At 29.9% G+C, this 19,754-nt stretch overlaps 1 pseudogene; it reads left to right on the forward strand.

Moving 5' to 3' along the window:
• Window positions 1-15,412: 15,412 nt before the first annotated feature.
• Window positions 15,413-15,601, forward strand: LOC130978497 (small nucleolar RNA U3; annotated as a pseudogene).
• Window positions 15,602-19,754: the final 4,153 nt, after the last annotated feature.

Below are 19,754 nucleotides of genomic sequence, written 5' to 3' on the forward strand. Positions count from 1 at the left end.
AAAAATATAAAATTTGTGTTCTACTTCAATATATTTTTATAATGAATAATTATGAATTAGTATTTTTTTATAAGTACTTTTTTGATAAATAATTTTCAGTCAGAATATCGAAAAAATAATAAATGTAATCGTAAAAAAATAACCACATATGAATAAATAGTTTAAAAATAGTGACATGTTAGTAAATTATAATATACTATTTAAAAAGTCAAAAGAAACAAAGTGACTAAATAAAAAGAGAGAAAGAAAAAATTTTATTTAGAAAAAAAAATTATTTCAAGTACAATAAAAAAAGAGTATTATGTGGCACATTTTGATTATCAAGTTAAAAATATATAATAAAGTAGTTTTAATTATAATAAAAAATATTATGTGATATATTTTGATTGTTAAATGATCAACTAATAATTAGTAATGATATATAAAAGAGCTAATGTGAGTAGAGAGGGAACATAGAAAAGAAAAGAGGAGAAAGGGGAGATTTCATTGATTTGTAAAATTTTTTTTAATTAAATTACAATTAGAAAGTGTTATATATATATTTTGGTTGTGAATTTAGTAATATGTAATAGATATAATAAATTATTAATAATATATATAAGAGATAGAGTGATAAAGGAGGAAGAGAAATAGAGAAATAGAAAAGGAGAGAGGTCTTCAATTTAAAAAATATATATATATTTTTTAATTGCAAAAAAAATGAGTGAAGAAAAGAGGAAAAAATTATTAGTTTTGAAAAAAAAAATATATTATTTTAATTATAATAAAATAGAGTACAATGTGATACATTTTGATTGTTACATTAACGATATATTTCAATTTTAATTGTAATAAATAATATTATGTGTTATATTTTGATTGTTAAATTAATAACTAATATTAATATATAAAAAAATTGTGGTAGATGAAAGAAGATAAAATATAAAAAAGATAAAAGAAAAAAAACCTCCTTAATTTAAAAAAAAAAAGAAATTTTTAATTTAATTACAATAAAAGTGTATCAAGTATTATATTTTGATTATAAAATTATTATTTTAATTACAAAAGCTACTATATAATTATTCTATAAGTCAGGTTTTACTTTAATTTGTTCTTCATTTTGTTTAAAAAAAAAGTGCTCTTCGTGTATTTAGTGTGTGACAATTTTAACTAGAGCAGTAAATACATTCCCTTACTCAAGGTAGTTGGGCTCAAGCCTATAAGACGTGTGTATTTAATTTGCATAGCACATCAAACAATTTTCTTCAGGTAAATATATCCCTTTTTTTTGGTTCTCTTATTTGAATTTAATAAAGTTTATTTATGATTGAATCAAGAGTTTTTTATTAGAATATATTTCATTTATGAATGCAATATTTTTTTTATATTAATATTAGAATTGGACAATCAATAAAAATAATTAAGATGATACTAAAATATAAATTTATAATTTCATTTTTTTTTTTACAAAAGTATTTTATATATGAAAAGGTCATTTAATATTTATAAATAATAAAATAATAAAAAATAAAATCTAAGTTTAAAGAAAAAAATAGATAAATTTTATATTAAATTAAAATTTTAGAGTGAGTTCAATATTTGATTATAAAAAATTTTAACTCATAAAAATAAAAATAAATTTAAATATTTTTACTTTTTAAATCTACACATAAAATATTACTAACACAATAAGATATTCTTTTTAAATAGTGTATTATAAATAAAAAGTTTCATTTATTTTTTTCCCCTCCAACCAAACTTGTATTGCATTATACTGGATGAGTCCTATAAGATTCTGATTGATTAGAGTTTTAGGAGAATTTTAATATTATATATGAAACTTAATATGCTTCTATATGATTCTTACATTATATATAATCGATATGAAACTTAATATATTTATTTCATTTTACTTAATTATAGTTAATGGTATTTTAATATTTTTTTTATTTTTCTTTGTATACACTACTTAATAAGATAATAATTTTATGGAGCCTTCTTTAATGAAGAAAAAAAAGAATATTTTGATTTTTCATGAACTAAATTTTTTTATAAATTATAACCATTGAAAATTTGAATTGATGGCTAGAATTTAAATTATTTATTAATTATATAATAATCATATTTTATATTTAAATATTTTAAAATAATCTTATTGTGAAATTATAATTTTATCTATTTTTTTCTTTTTTTTTCTCTTTCAGCTATCTCATATTTTCATACTGAAACAACCATTGAAAAAAATAGAGTACAATGTGATACATTTTGATTGTCACATTAACGGTATATTTTAATTTTAATTGTAATAAAAAACTATTATATGTTATATTTTAATTGTTAAATTAATAACTAATATTAATATATAAAAAAATGTGGTAGAGAAAAGAGGATAAAATATAAAAAAGATAAAAAAAAAAACCTCATTAATTTAGTGTGTGGCAATTTTAACTAGAGCAGCAAATACAAGTGGTGATCCACCATGTTTGAGTGATTAATTTTTGGGTTAATTATTATGTTAATTTTAATAGTTTTATTAAATTTATAATTAAATTTTTATATTTTTTAATTAATTTTTTATACTTTTTTTAGTTTTATAATTAGGTCATTCCTAATATAAAAAATATTAAAATTAATTGAATCTTTTTTTATAAATTAAAAGTATTTATAATTAAAAATTTAATTAAATTTTTAACTGTATATTTTTTAGAAAAAATATTTTGTTAATTTTAATTTTTTGACAAAATTAAAAAATATAAAAATTTAATTAAAAATTTAATATAATTATAAAAACTAATAGAATAATTAAACCTTAACTTTTTTTAAATATATCCATGAATATCATATGTTGATATCTACTAAAATCTAAAACTATTTTATATTATTAATAAATCACATTAAAAATTTTGAATGACCTTTACATAATAAAATTGAAAATAACTATAACAACTAATATGGTAGTATATAAATAAATTATACCGTGAAAGTTTTATTCCATAAAAGTATTCAAATTAAAGCATGTTTACATCATTTTTCTATCTATGTAAGTGTACCATTGTTGTAGATTTTTTTCATCATAAAACCTATGTGCAAGTTTGACCAAATCCCTTGCATCTTTTGACTCTCTTAACTAAAGTTCAACACAAAATCACGATGCCATTGCTTTAATGTTGGAAATAGAGAATTATGATGGTGACGGGCCATTGATAATGAATTTTTTCATGAGATCTTTATTAAGAGAAAGTATATCGATCACACAATAATAACTCTCCAAATTGAACACTGTAATTAGAAAAAGAAAAAAGAATGGAGTAAGTATGATGTTGAGGATTATGTAGTAAAATGATGTGATGCATTTGAATACAGAATAATTTATATAATTATATTTATAATAAAATATAGCAATAATTGAGTTTTTGTGTTGATAAAATATTTAGTTATTTTACTTTAAAAAGTTTATTTATTCTGCTATGAAAATTTTGATTATTTTAAAGATTTAACTAAAATGTATCTTAAAAAAAATGTTATTTATACACTAAAATCAGTTATTAAAATTAGTCATCAATATATTTATGTATAAATATATTTATGATTTAATTTATTTTCAATATATATTTATATTCTAATATGTATTTTATACTGATAACTGACTTTAGTGGCTGATTTTAATATATACGTAGCATAACCCAAAAGATTTCATGTTAAACTTAGTAACAAAACCATATATGTTATGAGTAATTAATTCATTTTATATGCTATTAGTCATTGACTCATTGTAATTTCGTTATTGATACATTTTTTATAGTAGACACTAAAAAAATATTTTTACTCTAATTTTTTATAAAGTAACTCCAAATATAATTTCTTTGTTTTGTATATTTTTATGAATTTATAGAAAAAAATAACATTATTAAAATAACAGTGACATTATTCATTTTTTAGACACTATTTTAATATTAGTATTTTTTACTAATTATTCTAAATATGTAATTAATTATAATAATAATATCTTTATATATTTAGTATACAAATATAATTACTTAAATTCCTTGCAGTACCCATATACTTTTTTCATGAAATTGTGTGAAAAAGATGTCAGAAGGTGAGTTAGTGTGTTGGAAAGCAAGCATGAGTTTTATGAAGCGTGAACTCCACGCACACACAAGGCTCGTGGCCGACCCACCAAACCCAAAAGCGTGAATTAGCGAAATTTCTAGTTCAACGGTTACCACGCGGTGTTTTCTTCAAATTAAAAATAAAAAATTTATTTTCATAAAATTATGAGTAATTATCTTGATTAATTACTAAAACTTTTAAAATTGGATACTAATTTTTTAAAAATTTAAATTTAATGTATTTTTAATGTAAAAATTGTTTTACATATATATTTAATTATATAATTTATTATTAAAAAATAATTATAATTGTATATTATATAAAATATTTTATATTATTAATATATTAAAGTTAAATTTATTTTTTAAATATCAAAATATATAAAATAATTTTTAACAGTTATTTTTATTAGATAATATTATATTTTTTTCAATTTGATTAAAAATAAAATACAAAAAAAATTATAAAATTTTAAATTAATTATTTTAATTAAACAAATTAAATTAAGAAAATTATATTATTTAATAAAAATGAAATTAAAAAAATTATATTTAAAAGATTAAAATATTTAATATTAAAAATTTGAGAGACTGATGTAAATTACTCTAAAATTATGATTAAAAAACTTCGTATTTTGCAATAAAAACTGTTACCATTCTCTCTCTCTTTCCACCACCCCAACCATAGTAGCTAGAATCTCGATTTAATTCTTAAAATCTTCCGATATTACGAATTTAAATGAGTTTATCGATTTTACGAAATTTGTACTAAGTCTGACGATTTTACAATTTAAATCTTGTTAAGATTTTACGTTTTACGTTTTTTATTTACTTTTTCGATTTCACGTAAAATCTCAATTTTCTCTACCTTGACCCCAACCCCAATTCTTCATCTTTTATATGCTGTACCTTCTCTTCCTCCATTTTCTCTCCAATTTCCTCTAATTGAAAATGCAAAAGTACAGCATGAAGAATAAAGATAGATTCATGATGGTAAAACATAACGATTAGGTGGGAAATTGAGATTATTGGTTAGTGTTAGTCCAAGATATTATTCTATAACCATAACGATTCTAAGTAAAACCCTTCAATAGAAAGCATAACCACATCTTAAAGAGATCAAATAATAGATATGCATGCAAAATCAAATCATGAGTCCTTCTCCGCAAGTGTTAAAGTAATGGGAAAGTATGAGGAGCCAATGGAATATTTATACAATGTGTACAATGAAAGTTTAGAGAGTATTAAAAATATAATCATTAGTGTTATTTTTTTCCATCACTAAACTTTTGGAAAGATATTTATTATTCCTAGTATAATTATATACAAAATACAAAAATATAATAAAAAAAAGTTTATGACTACATATAATACATAAAAACAATTACATGTAAATATTTATTGTATTAAAATACGAAGAGGGAGTGTATGTATGAATAGGGTAGTATACGTTGGGGACAACCTAGGAAAATAGGCTGTGGCCTGTTGCTAAAAAAGATTTCTGATCTTCTGAAGTTTGGAGAATATTACGGTGAATGCCATTGCGAATTTCTACGAAGAGAAGAGCATAAGAGGAGAGGATAACTTATTGTATCACGTGATAGAGTTGATGATTGTGATACGATATAATAACAAGATGAGATGAAGGGTGGGGCCAAATGGTGATTTAATAATGCAAGTGGAGTGAATTAAATGTGTGGTCAGGGGGTTGTGTAGGTTATTTGGGAGTTGGGACTGTCAGGCGTGTATGTCTGCATCTTCTTCTCCAACGTGCGCGCAACCAGATTCTCTCTTACAGCTTTTACCCATCTATAATTTCACACGTCATCATAGACTATCAAATAGTCACGCTTAAATAAACAAATAATGTTTTGCTACACGATTAAAAATCAAAGGATGAGAAATAACTCAAATAATAAGCGATAGGATAAGAAATATTCACTCCAATATAATATAATTCGTGTTTTTTTTTAAAGATAAATTAAGCATATTGTGATTAAATTACAGAGGACTATTTTTGTGCAAGCATTCCTTTATTATGGGTATCAAAACTTTTTCTACTAAAATAAAGACCATACTACTTTTGATTAAGCATATATTGATTAAATCAAAACTTACTGTTCAAATTTGTGAGAATCTTAACAATCTTAGCAAGAGAGAAAAGCTGCGTCAATTGATAAGTTTTGGAAAATTAAATTACAACCTTAGCTTGTGCAAGCAAAAGTTCAACGCCCAAAAAATCTATGATTAAAGCAACAAAGCAAGACCAAAATAAATACAATACTATTTTTATAAAATGAATATTATACAAAATTTTTTGGATCTATATTAAGTTATTGAAATTTTTGGGGGGACTTTGGCCTATATTAGTATCTTCTGATAGTTCGTAATTTTACATGAATAAGACACAAACAAATAATGTAATGAAATATATGCACATATGCATGCATATACTAATTAAATATGGATGATCAATAGTGGAAATAATGTATATATGAACTACTAATTAGCACGAGAAGCTAAGATAATCACTCTTCTTTTATATACTCCAAAATACAGCATGTGCACAAAAGAAAAATAAAAAATCATATGAAGAAGAGAATATTACATGATGAAAAATGTACAGGGAGGAAATAATGTAACAAATTCTCGTCATACCACTTTTTTCAAAATTTAAGTTGATAAAAAATGACATATAAATTGTTATATCTTTAACATAAATAAATAATTTAATTTTAACATAAGCTTAAGCTAGATTTAAAGTATATATATAATTTACGTTAATTTTATTATAGAAGCAAGTACATAATCAGAAGATTATGATGATATACTTGTTAAAAATTTATGTCCACTAATCTATGATGTTATACATCTTGTCTTGTCTATATTTTCAACTGTAATTCCTGAATTTAGGTATTGTTCATATTTTTCTTTGTGTATGTACTTTGTGCAAGTTGACCCAGAAATAATTCTCATCATTAATCATGATGGATTAAATAGAAAATGCTCTTAAGACCATTCTTTTTCTTTTATCACCCTATTAAACAGAGAATCTTGGACCATGCCTCTATTTATAATTAGTTTTCAATTTATTTTTTTCATTGACCATTGGCTTATGGGGGAAAATAATTAATGTTTGTGATGAGAGAAGGAATATGTCACCACTCACCAGAAGTTATTGAGGACAATTTAACAATTTTGACTATTCCAAGTCTTCCAAACTACAATTAGCTAGCTTAGTTACAATGTCCAAGCGGGTACAAGTGGCTTTGTTTGAGTTATTTAAGCATCATATCTCGAATTCCATTTTTAAGATTGTCTCTGTCAATAGGTTTTATAACCAGTTTACTTTTGATTAGAGATTTTATTTTTTTAAATTTTCGTATTTTCTATTGCTCTTAAGATTTTGTGAGAAAATAAAAATGATCTCTCTGTATATTAATTTATTAGGTTTTCTTTCAATATAGCTAGAACTCCTTTTAACTTTATCCGTTACGATAAGATTTTAATTATAAATGCTGTTTATTTTGAATTTAGCATCCTCACTCACACTATATATTATGATAGAAAATAATTTGGTAACAAAAAATTTTCAGTCATAATTAGCCAAAACTTTTCATAAAAATATATCAAAATTAAATTTTTAATTATATATATTTATATTTGTATCACTTCTAGTTAAAATAGTTAGAGCTACACTTTTGTTAATTTGACTATATATATGGTTTATGTGAAATTAAGTTAAACCTTATATATAATTGTATTATGTGATTATTTAGAAGAAGAGATAAACTTTGTTATGATGATTATATTATATGATAAAAAAAATTTAAATATTTTAAAAATATATATGTATTAGCAATTTTAACCATTCATTTTAATTATAAAAAGTATATATAATTTATTAATTGACATTAACAATTAAAATTATATTAATATTTTAAGAATGTTTAAAAATTTTTTATACGAAAAATGTATAGGAATATAAAGTAAGATGTTAATATGTGTATAAAATATTAATATTGGAAGGGTATTATTATTATTATTATTATTATTATTATTATTATTATTATTATTATTATTATTATTATTATTATTATTATTATTGTGTAAATGTGGGGTGATGGAAGCAATAAAAACTTTGAATGGATCCGACCCACGGATCCTACGCCCGGAATGGTCCTCGAAACCGGTTACCCGGGTCCGACCCGCTTCGCCCTTCTAGAAGGCCCGGAACCGGCCCTCTAGAGCTCCTAACCAACTTTTGAATTCAAACGTCTCCCTTATCTTAGCCAAACAAGATAAGATAAGATAACTACCATCACCTATAAATAGAGGACCCAGGTCCCTCCAGGTATTCATTCATTCCTCACACCTTATACCTCTTAGATCCATTCTGACTTGAGCGTCGGAGTGTCTTTGCAGGTACCTCCCCCCATTGCTCCAGTCAAGTGATCCGGCATCTGCCTCAACCCGCAAGTTCTCGATCCATCTCTCAACCCGTACCAGAGACATCTTGTACATTGGCGCCGTCTGTGGGGAACTTTGCAACGTTGTGGCGGCATGGCGGATAATCCAGAAGAGCAATCATCAAACTCATATTTCTTGTGTGTAACTGAAATCCCAAAGGAATAATGTTTCCTTAACTTGCATCACCTTTGCAGGGATAACACACCCTCGCCCTACTCCAACGGCGAAATCCCAAAGGAATAATGTTTTCTTAACTTGCATCACCTTTGCAGGGATAACACACCCTCGCCCTACTCCAACGGCGAAATCCCAAAGGAATAATGTTTTCTTAACTGGCATCACCTTTGCAGGGATAACACACCTTCGCCCTACTCCAACGGCGAAATCCCAAAGGAATAATGTTTCCTTAACTTCCATCACCTTTTCAGGGATAACACACCTTCACCCTACTCCAACGGCGAAATCCCAAAGGAATAATGTTTTCTTAACTTGCATCACCTTTGCAGCGATAACACACATTCGCCTCCCTTTAGTGGGACACCTCCACCTCTTAGACCCTCTCATTCACCACTCCCTCATCCGTCTCTCCAAGCGCCATCAAGCCCGGCCACCCGACGACCTAAGAGAGAAGGCGGTCCAGATAACCCAAGAGCTGTGCCTCAGGGTGCAAGACCTCAAAGGCCGAGTTACACCCAAAGAAAAGCACAACGCTGAAAACGGAAGTCACGCAACCTCCAGATTAAGATATCGCCATGAAACCAGGAACGGCGGATCGCCAGAACGGCGACATGCCAAGAGATACAATCGCAGCATCTCCCGTGACCACGGACACGACAGGATGCCTGAACGACGACACGGCAAAAGGTATGATCGCAGCGTCTCACGCAACCCGGCTCATCAACACGACACGGACGACAACCGACGACATCGAGAGGCCAAACGCACAAGAAGTGACCACGTGATAATGGGAGCCACTCCCTTCACTGAAAGAATCCTGAAAGCAAAACTCCCTAAAGGCTTCGACAAACCTACGGATATGAAGTACGACGGAACTAAGGACCCCCAGGAGCACCTAACAGCCTCCAAGGCCAGGATGAACCTGGAAGGGGCCGCTAACGCGGTCCGAGGTAGGGCCTTCCCGGTAATCCTAGTCGGGCCAGCGATTAAATGGTTCAACGCCCTCCCCAACGGATCCATAACTGGCTTCCACGATATCTCACGGAAGTTCATGGCCCAATTCACCACCAGAATCACCAAAGCTAAACACCCCATCAGCTTATTAGGGGTCACACAGAAACAAGACGAATCCACACGAAAATACCTGGACCGCTTCAACGATGAATGCCTAACGATTGATGGACTCACGGATTCCGTTGCAAGCCTCTGTTTAAACAATGGGCTCATGAACGAAGACTTCCGCAAACACCTCACCACCAAGCCAGTATGGACCATGCACGAGATCCAAAACGTCGCCAGAGACTACATAAACGACGAGGAGGTCAGCCAGGTCGTCGTCGCCAATAAAACGGCAACACGGCAACACCGCACACGGCAACCCGACTTCCCGCCATAATCCGATGCCCAGAGAAAGTCAAAGAGACCAACCCAAACAAACCAACACAAACCGACCACCCAGGATCAGGAAATTCTCGAACTACACCCCCCTGACAGCTTCGATTACCGAGATATACCACCAGATAGCGGATCGGGGTATTATCCCGAAAGCCCGACAAACTCAGAGAAAGAACGGGCGGCAACAAGACCCTTTACTGCGACTACCACCGAGGTTACGGGCACAGGACACAAGATCGTTTCGACCTTAAAGACGCCCTCGAACAAGCTATAGGAGACGGCAAACTCCCAAAGTTCGCCAAATTCATCAGAGAACCAAAACGCGCGGAAAAAGATAGGTTGCCTGAGAGGGAAGGACGCAACCCGAGAACACAAAAACAACCTCCCAGGGAAAGTCCAGAAGACGACCCGGCCATAGTAGTAAATGTCATCACGGGCAAGGATGTGTCAGGCAAGTCAAGATCAACACTAAAAAAGGACCTCAAAGTCTTGGCCGTCAGAGATCAAGCCCCAGCTACCACAGCCGACAAAACGATAACTTTCTTGCCCGAGGATTGCCAGCACGGCACCTCGGCCGAAGACGCACTTTTCGTCATCTCGGCGAGAATCGGAACAGGACTAGTTCGAAGAATACTGGTGGACACCGGCGCAGACTCCAACATCCTATTCCGAGGTGCCTTCAACAAGCTCCGGCTCCGCAACGAAAATCTCCAAACACACTGCAACGGTGTCACGAAACTCGGAGACAACTTCCTCAAGCCAGACGGTTCCATCATTCTTCCCCTTACCATAGGGACGGGAAGCCAGAGGAAGACAATCACGTCCGAGTTCGTCATCCTCAAGAACTCCACCACCTACAAACATCATCATCGGGAGAAAGACCATTAACAACCTCTCGGAGGTCATCTTCACCAAATTCTTACTCATGAAGTTCCAAGCCGATGACGGCACTATCGGCACAATACACAGAGACCGGAAAGTCGCGGTAGAGTGTGAGAACACCAGCTCGACCCTCCGCAAGAGATCCCGAGATGCAGCAGGCATCTTCCTCGCCGACCTCGATGCACGCCAAGACCAAAGTCCGCGCAGAACCGTGCGAGGAAACGACAAAGAGGCAGAGTGGGACCTTGCAGACAAGGTCAGGAACATAGCACACTTACGGGAGCTAGCCCTAAAACAAAGAATAAGTCTAAGGTACAATGGCAGCATGGTACGAGGAGACTTTGGACCAGGAGACCTCGTCTTACGACAAAACGATATCGGTCCACCCACTCCCGGAGAAGGGATGCTCACGCCCAACTGGGAGGGTCCCTACCAAATTAGGACGGTAATCGAAAAAAGAGCCTACATGCTCGAAAGACTAGACGGGACCAAGCTTCCAAGATCCTGAAATTCCACCAACTTACGGTGCTACTATATCCTTCCAAAGCAACAAGATTGAGGTCGTTTAAGACTATCTCTTTACCCTTTATATTTTGCCTTTTTTACTTGCATTTATTGCTTAAGTCGTTTAATCGTATATTTTCTTACTGGGCACTCTTTCCTACCCACATTGGGAGGTTTTGACGAGGCCCAAACCATAAATAGAATTCATTTTCTCAAAAGCATTGCCCCGTCCGACGGCACAAACCAAACGCGGCTACACGGGAATCGATTACCCCGAGGCTAACAAAACGGATATCCAAACAATAAAACGGATATCCAAATAAGTGAACGGCTACCCGGGAATCGATCACCCCGAAGCCAATAAAACGGATATCCAAATAAGTAAACGGCTATCCGGGAATCGATCACCCCGAGGCCAACAAAACGGATATCCAAATAAATGAACGGCTACCCGGGAATCGATCACCCCGAGGCCAACAAAACGGATATCCAAACAAAAAAACGGATATCCAAATAAATGAACGGCTACCCGGGAATCGATCACCCCGAGGCCAACAAAACGGATATCCAAACAATAAAACGGATATCCAAATAAGTGAACGGCTACCCGGGAATCGATCACCCCGAAGCCAATAAAACAGATATCCAAATAACAAAACGGATATCCAAATAACAAAAATAGTGACTCCTGAATCGATCACCCGCAAAGTCTTGAAATCGGCCCACCAAGAGGCCTAAAATAAGTTCGCAATAACGACTCAAAAAAGGCCGCACAAAACAAGCATGAGCTGACGATCTTCCAACTTGCGGAAAGCCAGACTAACCAACATCCTACCAATAAATGCAGGATGATGTCACGCCCTTTTCAAGCCCCTCACAGTCTCCCAAACTACAGAGAATCGGAATTCCCAACGACTTAGCATTGAGACCAAGAAAGCATACTTTCATGCTCCGGGGACAACTGTTCCAGACCCGATCTCCGGACCCTTCTTCGGAACGGTCATCAAATCCGGCATGTGATGAGACGCCCAAACAACGTGCTCCTCGCTTGACCATGAAACGGCCAGGAACTCCCCAAATCCTCGACCTCGACTGGAAAAACCAAATAAACGATCTCCTTGCCAAACCACAAAACGGCGAGGAAAAGGTTCCTCCAGCGATGAGACCGAGCACCCTCACTCTCTCGCTCCGGGGGCAACTGTTACGGATCCGACCCACGGATCCTACGCCCGGAATGGTCCTCGAAACCGGTTACCCGGGTCCGACCCGCTTCGCCCTTCTAGAAGGCCCGGAACCGGCCCTCTAGAGCTCCTAACCAACTTTTGAATTCAAACGTCTCCCTTATCTTAGCCAAACAAGATAAGATAAGATAACTACCATCACCTATAAATAGAGGACCCAGGTCCCTCCAGGTATTCATTCATTCCTCACACCTTATACCTCTTAGATCCATTCTGACTTGAGCGTCGGAGTGTCTTTGCAGGTACCTCCCCCCATTGCTCCAGTCAAGTGATCCGGCATCTGCCTCAACCCGCAAGTTCTCGATCCATCTCTCAACCCGTACCAGAGACATCTTGTACAGGTATTATTATTATTATTATTATTATTATTATTATTATTATTATTATTGTGTAAATGTGGGGTGATGGAAGCAATAAAAACTTTGAAAAGCAGAATGAAGCTGCCATTCCCATTCGGCCCATTCCCTTTCACTTTCTCTCTTTCTCTTTCTGTGACCCACACATCTTTTTCTGCAAACTATGTTTCCTTCCTTCTTTTCTCTTTTACCTTCGTGCCTAGCTAACTCTTTTTTTTTCCCTTTTCTTTTAATTAAAAAAATTGCTAGCTAACTTATTAATAGAAATTAATTTATTAATAGAGCAAAAAATGGTGATATTCAGGTATATTACTTATTAGTTATAAGGCTAATAAAAAATTGGTAATTTATTTCAATAAAATATTTAAAATGTAAAATTACATAAATATTTTTAATAGAATTTGGTTATAAATCTGTTCTATTTAATTTTTTTTATCAAATTGATTTATTTTTACCAAATGACATAAGTCAGAGACTTGCTTAAATAAGATATCAATAAAATTGCTAATAGTATTTTTTTTTGAGGAAAAAAATATTATTATTAGCCTTTTTAGAAAAGCAATGTTTATGTGTAAGATATCCATAAAATTAATATAAATGATAATTTTTTATTTGTTGTGTCATTAACTAGGTAAGTTATAGTATTTTATGTTTATATGAGATTGTTAGCGTCACATTATATAAAATAAAAAAGGTCATGGATGTTATATATTTAATTTCGGAAAATTATTAAAAAATTAGTATAATTTATTATTTTTAGTTACCAGTTAGTTAATAATATTTAAAATATGAGCTGACAGTATATTATTAAATTGTTAGACTAAAAAATTAGATTGATAGCTAAAAAAGTAAAAATATTAATAAAAAATAATAAATTCTGATGATTTTTAAATTTTTTCTTTAGTATGAGAATCAAATTTTTATATAAAAATATGAGAATATATTTATAGTCATTAAATTAGTTTTAATAGTTAAAATTAAACATATCCAATAAATAATTTATAGATAATATATTAATAGTCATTAAATTCACATGACAATATATTTAAAATTATTGTATTTATATAGTCATTGCCTGTAATTTGATCATTTCTATTAAAATATACTTAATAAATAAATCAATATTTATAGTTATTTTCTTTATATGACTTTGTGTAAAAAAAAAAACAATATTATTAAAATAGAAATGAAATAGCCATATATATATGGATACCCAAACGATCACATACGTTCATATTAATGTTATATATGCATGGTAAATTAATTGATTGAATGTGACAGTGGTGTTACTAAAGTGATGAATAATATATTGTGGTAGCTTCGTTCCATGGAGTGTACCTACTAAAGTGCTAAGGGAAAAATATACATTGAAAAAAATTAAACAACACATATATTTATATATAAATATATAATAAATAATTTTAATGTATAAAATAAATAGATTTGATAAATAATATACTCTTTCAAGCCATGTATGTTTAATTAAAAAATAAATAATATAAATAATTAGCTTGATATATATATTGTTGCTTTCAATATATTAAATAATAAATTAAGATTTTTCCAAAAACGAAGAAAGAGTATAAGAGATACAGATACAGATAAGTCCTCCTATTATATACATGAGTGTACTAAGTAATAAGAAGTGCAGAATGGGGTCAATGAGTATGTATAAGGTTGCATTTTCTAATACAGGATATCGTTTAACCTATGCAACTCTCATAAATAATAACACAAACTTCCACTTTTAAATTTTTATTCTGTTATTGGTACCAAATTTTTAAATTATATACATATTATATTAAATATATATATATATTTTTTAAATATACTTTTAATCTAATATCACTGAAACTCATCAGCTAACATATTTTTTAAATTAGGTAAATTCTAGCCTACCCTTCCTATAATAATATGTAATTTACCCTCTGTGACATGTCATCTTTTAATTGGTTGCTATGTTAACTATGGTTAAATTATTGATAATTAAATTATAGCCCAAAGTGGGTGATTATGTAATTAAATACCTCCAAATTTAATTTCAATGCCATCCAGAAATCCCATATCATCATCACCATCACCATCATCATCATCATCATCATCATCATTATTTTCATTTTCTTTTTCGTCTTCCCCTTCTACACTATCATCATAAAAAGCCATCATAATCGATTTCACGTTCTTAAATTTTAAGATTTTCTGAATTTTGCAAACGTAAACTTAGTCTCACCTGGGCTAGGTTCACCAAACAAAAGCAGTTTTTATAACTAAACACAAAGAACACAAAACATAGAACACGACCTTACTTAAAGAGGATCTGTTCTATAGGCTCGTACATCTGTATCCTTGAGTTCTAACAAGACTTTGGTTGAACTATGACTGTGAGGTCAGAGCGTGATTAATTGTTCCAAAGGGCATGCCATCTGAACGGTCGTTCGCGCTACAACCTTGTGGTCGAGATGGTCTCACGGTGTTCTGACATACTCAAATATTTTTTCCCTGGCCATTTAATTAGTTATTTTCTCTAAATATTTGTGTGTGTTTGGATTACAGTTTGCAAACGGGAGTTTGAATAAAATTAATTTTGCAAACTTGATTTTGATGAAAAGTAAGTTTGTATTAAGTGATTTATGTTTGGCAATATTTATATCAAAATGAATTATAGTAAAATAAATGTTGTTTGGATTACACTATTCAAAATCACTTTTAGATACAAAATTACTAAAATAGACATCAACTTAAATAATTTTTGTATATTATTTTAATTTAGATATTTGAATAGATGTTATTAATTAATTCTATAATAAAATTAATATTTATACACTAAGATAAAAATAATATATAAAAATTGGCAAAATATACTTTTAATTAAAACTAACAAAATATAAATTTTAGAGAGTACTAAAAATAATAAAAAAATTAAATATTTATTTTGGTAGTAATTGAAATAAATCAAAAAAAAATTTATGATATTTTTTATACAGTATATTTTTAGTACTCTTAGTACTCTTTTTTAGTATGTTATAATTTTTTATTATTATTATTTACAATTAATTTTTTGTTTAATTTACTTTCTTAATAGGATCAATATATTATATTAAAAAATAAAAATAATACAAAAAAATTATAATTATAAAAGTGTATAATATCAAATAAATAATTAATAAAAAAATAGTAAATAATAGAAAAAGATAGTTCATATAAACAAAAATAATATAAATAATACAATAGTATGCATAAAGGATAAAATTGGTAAAAAATAAATAAAGATGGAGTATTGATGGCTAAAGCCCGTTGGTGAAACGCAGAAGCTTAAAATTGTTGCTTCTTGAAAATGTGGTTTTGAATGCAAAATAACTTCTGCGTTCATGAATCAAAAATTTGCCAAACCAAAAATTACAGCTTTCAAGATATCTAAACATACTTCTTCTCTTTGAACGTGGTTGCCAAACACACCCTTATTTCCTGGTTCATCAAAATATGGAACACCCAATGAGTTGATTTTTTCTTTCAATTTCAGAGAGAAATGGGACTGGGGTAAATTGAATTTCTACACAATGATAAAAATATAACTTTATTTTTTAATGTTTATAGAAATTATATATTTATCTCTCTTATAAAAATATTTAATTACAAAATTACCCTACTTTAGTTAACATATTAACTCTTATTGAGTTAAATTAACTCAAACTAAAACTAAGCATCCAATTAAAGCATGTCACGTCATGAGGGGTAATTTACATGTTAAAATAGAGGGGGTTGGGTAGAACTCACCTTTAAATTATATATGTATTATTTTTAACTTATTCATCTTTTTATGTTTAATTGATCTATGCATAATATAAGATTTAGAGAATTAAGAACAACATTTTATAAAAAGAAAAACTACTAAAATCGAAAAATTATTCTTCTACAAACAATTACTTATTGTATCACGTGATAGAGTTGAGATTGTGATAGGATATAATAACGAGATGAGATGAAGGGTGGGGCCAAATGGTGATTTAATAATGCAAGTGGAGTGAATTAAATGTGTGGTCAGGGGGTTGTGTAGGTTATTGGGACCGTCAGGTGTGTACGTCTGCATCATCTTCTCCAACATGCGTGCAACCAGATTCTCTCTTATAGAAAAAGGCTTCTGACCAATTGTTTTTCATTTGAATATAATATATTAAACATTTTTATATTTAGTTTTTACACAATATATTTTAATAAATAATTAATTATTAAATACTGATATAATTGGTATTTTTTACTCTTAAAATAATTATTCTAACTTTTTTTAGGTGTATTCTCTTGTTAAATTAAAATAAACAATAATAATAATTTAGTAATTTTATAATTAAATTTTAATCTTAAGTTACTCAATTAGCATATAATGATTAATAAAAGTAATATGAGCAGGAGACAATAAAAATTTAACCATAATATATTAATAATATAAAAAAAATTTATATTGGTACTCAAAGTTTTTTTATTTAATCAAAATTTTTTATTTATTAATTTAAATAAGGATACAAAAATATGATCAATTTGTATATTAATCTTATTTTCCTAGTCTGCAAAAGTAATACATTTTATTTTCATTTTTGATGGCTGTAATGAACCACAAATTTCCTTTCATTTTCATATTTTTGTTAATATAACTACAAAAGATTTTACAAATCTAATTTTTGTAGTGTCTAACTATAAAAATAAGACTAAATACACAAATTAATAAACTTATATTTTGTTATTTAAATAAAAATTATATTACTCAATCACTGATATTTATTTTTGTGTATAGGGTAAATAGGATTAGCTTAAATGACATAGCATTATCTATAATTTTATATAAATAAATTATAACTTATATACAAAAAATTATCAATTATATATATATATATATATATATATATATATATATATATATATAGTTTATGTCTTCTATCTAGTTATTATAAAAAATTTAATTAGATTTATTATTCATTCAATAAAATAAACAAAAATATTATAATTTAGATATGATAAAAATAAAAAATTACACCTTAATAAATATGAATATTATAATTATGTACGACTAAATTTTTAGTAGGTCTAAATACTATCAATTATTAAGCGCTACTTTTGAGTAAATTTATAAAACTCTAGACTTTGTACTATATATACACACAAGAATCTGCTATGTTATCAGATTCGTATATGTTAGCCGAATTTTATGTCTTGCTTATAGTTTTAGTGTTAAAATTCAATTACAGATAATAATAGATAAATCGTCACAAAATTTTCAAAATTAATTATGTGAAAAACTACGGTGTTACACTATATATATAAACTTATATATTATTATTAATTAAAGTGATAAAATATAATGTGTATATATAAATATTTATTAATTATTAAAATTTAATCTGACATATTAAAAGCAATAGATTTAATATTGTATGTATTGCCAGATTAATAGAAATAGTTAATTTATTATCTATATTTTTTTAAGTTAAAAAAATATTTTTAATTATTTAATAAGATGACCCTTAAATAGTCTTTCAAAGTAATGAGAACACTAAAGCATTTTAGACTTTCAGTAGGCTAATATATTAATGCCTCATACTTTTACAAAAGCTATTTGTCCAGTCCTTCAAGAGATAATTAACTCCATTTAAAAGCTTTTATTTTTGTTGGACCCACATAATAACACTTATCTATATTCTAATGGAAATTTGAGCATTTCCAAATTTGGAACGGCACGAAAGAACTCACCGCAAATAAAAGGAGAAGTCTATGAGTATGAGACAACATCCTTTTCCTTTTCTTACTAATGCGAAACAAAATATTATCTGCATTCCCATCCCCATTTGTATATACGGTTTATGCCGGAAAGGTACGAAGTTGGACTAATTTGGAAACATTGGGCGTATTAGACTTGAGAGAGCAGATAGGCCGTAGCCCTGTACCAATCAACCTGCTTCGACCTATAGAGCTGAACCCAACTAAGGGAATAAAACCTTCACACCCGAGGATTTGGATTGGAAGTAAAGGCAGGGCTGGCAGTAGAGAAAAAAAAAAAAAGCACCATTCCCATCTCTATATATAGGTCACTTCTCTTCTTCTCATAAACACAAACTTTCACTTTTACTCATCTTCTTCTCATAAACACAAACGTAGCTTTAATAATGAAGAGTATAAGGGGATGCATATCATGCATCATACCATGCGGGACATTGGACGTGATACGAATAGTTCACTCCAATGGCAGAATTGAAGAGCTCACTGCTCGCACCATCAAGGCTGCTGATGTGATGAGAGCTCATCCTAACCATGTCGTCAAAAAATATTCTTCTTCCAACTTCGTCATCATTCCTCCCGAGGCCGACCTCCATCGCGGCAACATTTACTTGCTGGTTCCCCTCCCTCCCCCTCCCCCTCCCAACCAACACGCTGCAGCACAGCAGCTCTCTATCTCCACTCACACAAGGAGCAGCCGTCTTACTCTCTCGAGGTGAGGCCTCGACACCATCACAGAGAATATAGATGAACTGATAGAAGAACGATAGAAACTGGTGCATATTTTTTCAATATCTACCTTACTCTCTCTACGCGGCATATTTAATTTGCCAGATGATCTTACAGAGGTATCTGGTGCTTGCAATAACCATGTT

Source organism: Arachis stenosperma, chromosome 4, assembly GCF_014773155.1.
Source record: "Arachis stenosperma cultivar V10309 chromosome 4, arast.V10309.gnm1.PFL2, whole genome shotgun sequence".
In the NCBI taxonomy this organism is placed as follows: domain Eukaryota; kingdom Viridiplantae; phylum Streptophyta; class Magnoliopsida; order Fabales; family Fabaceae; genus Arachis; species Arachis stenosperma.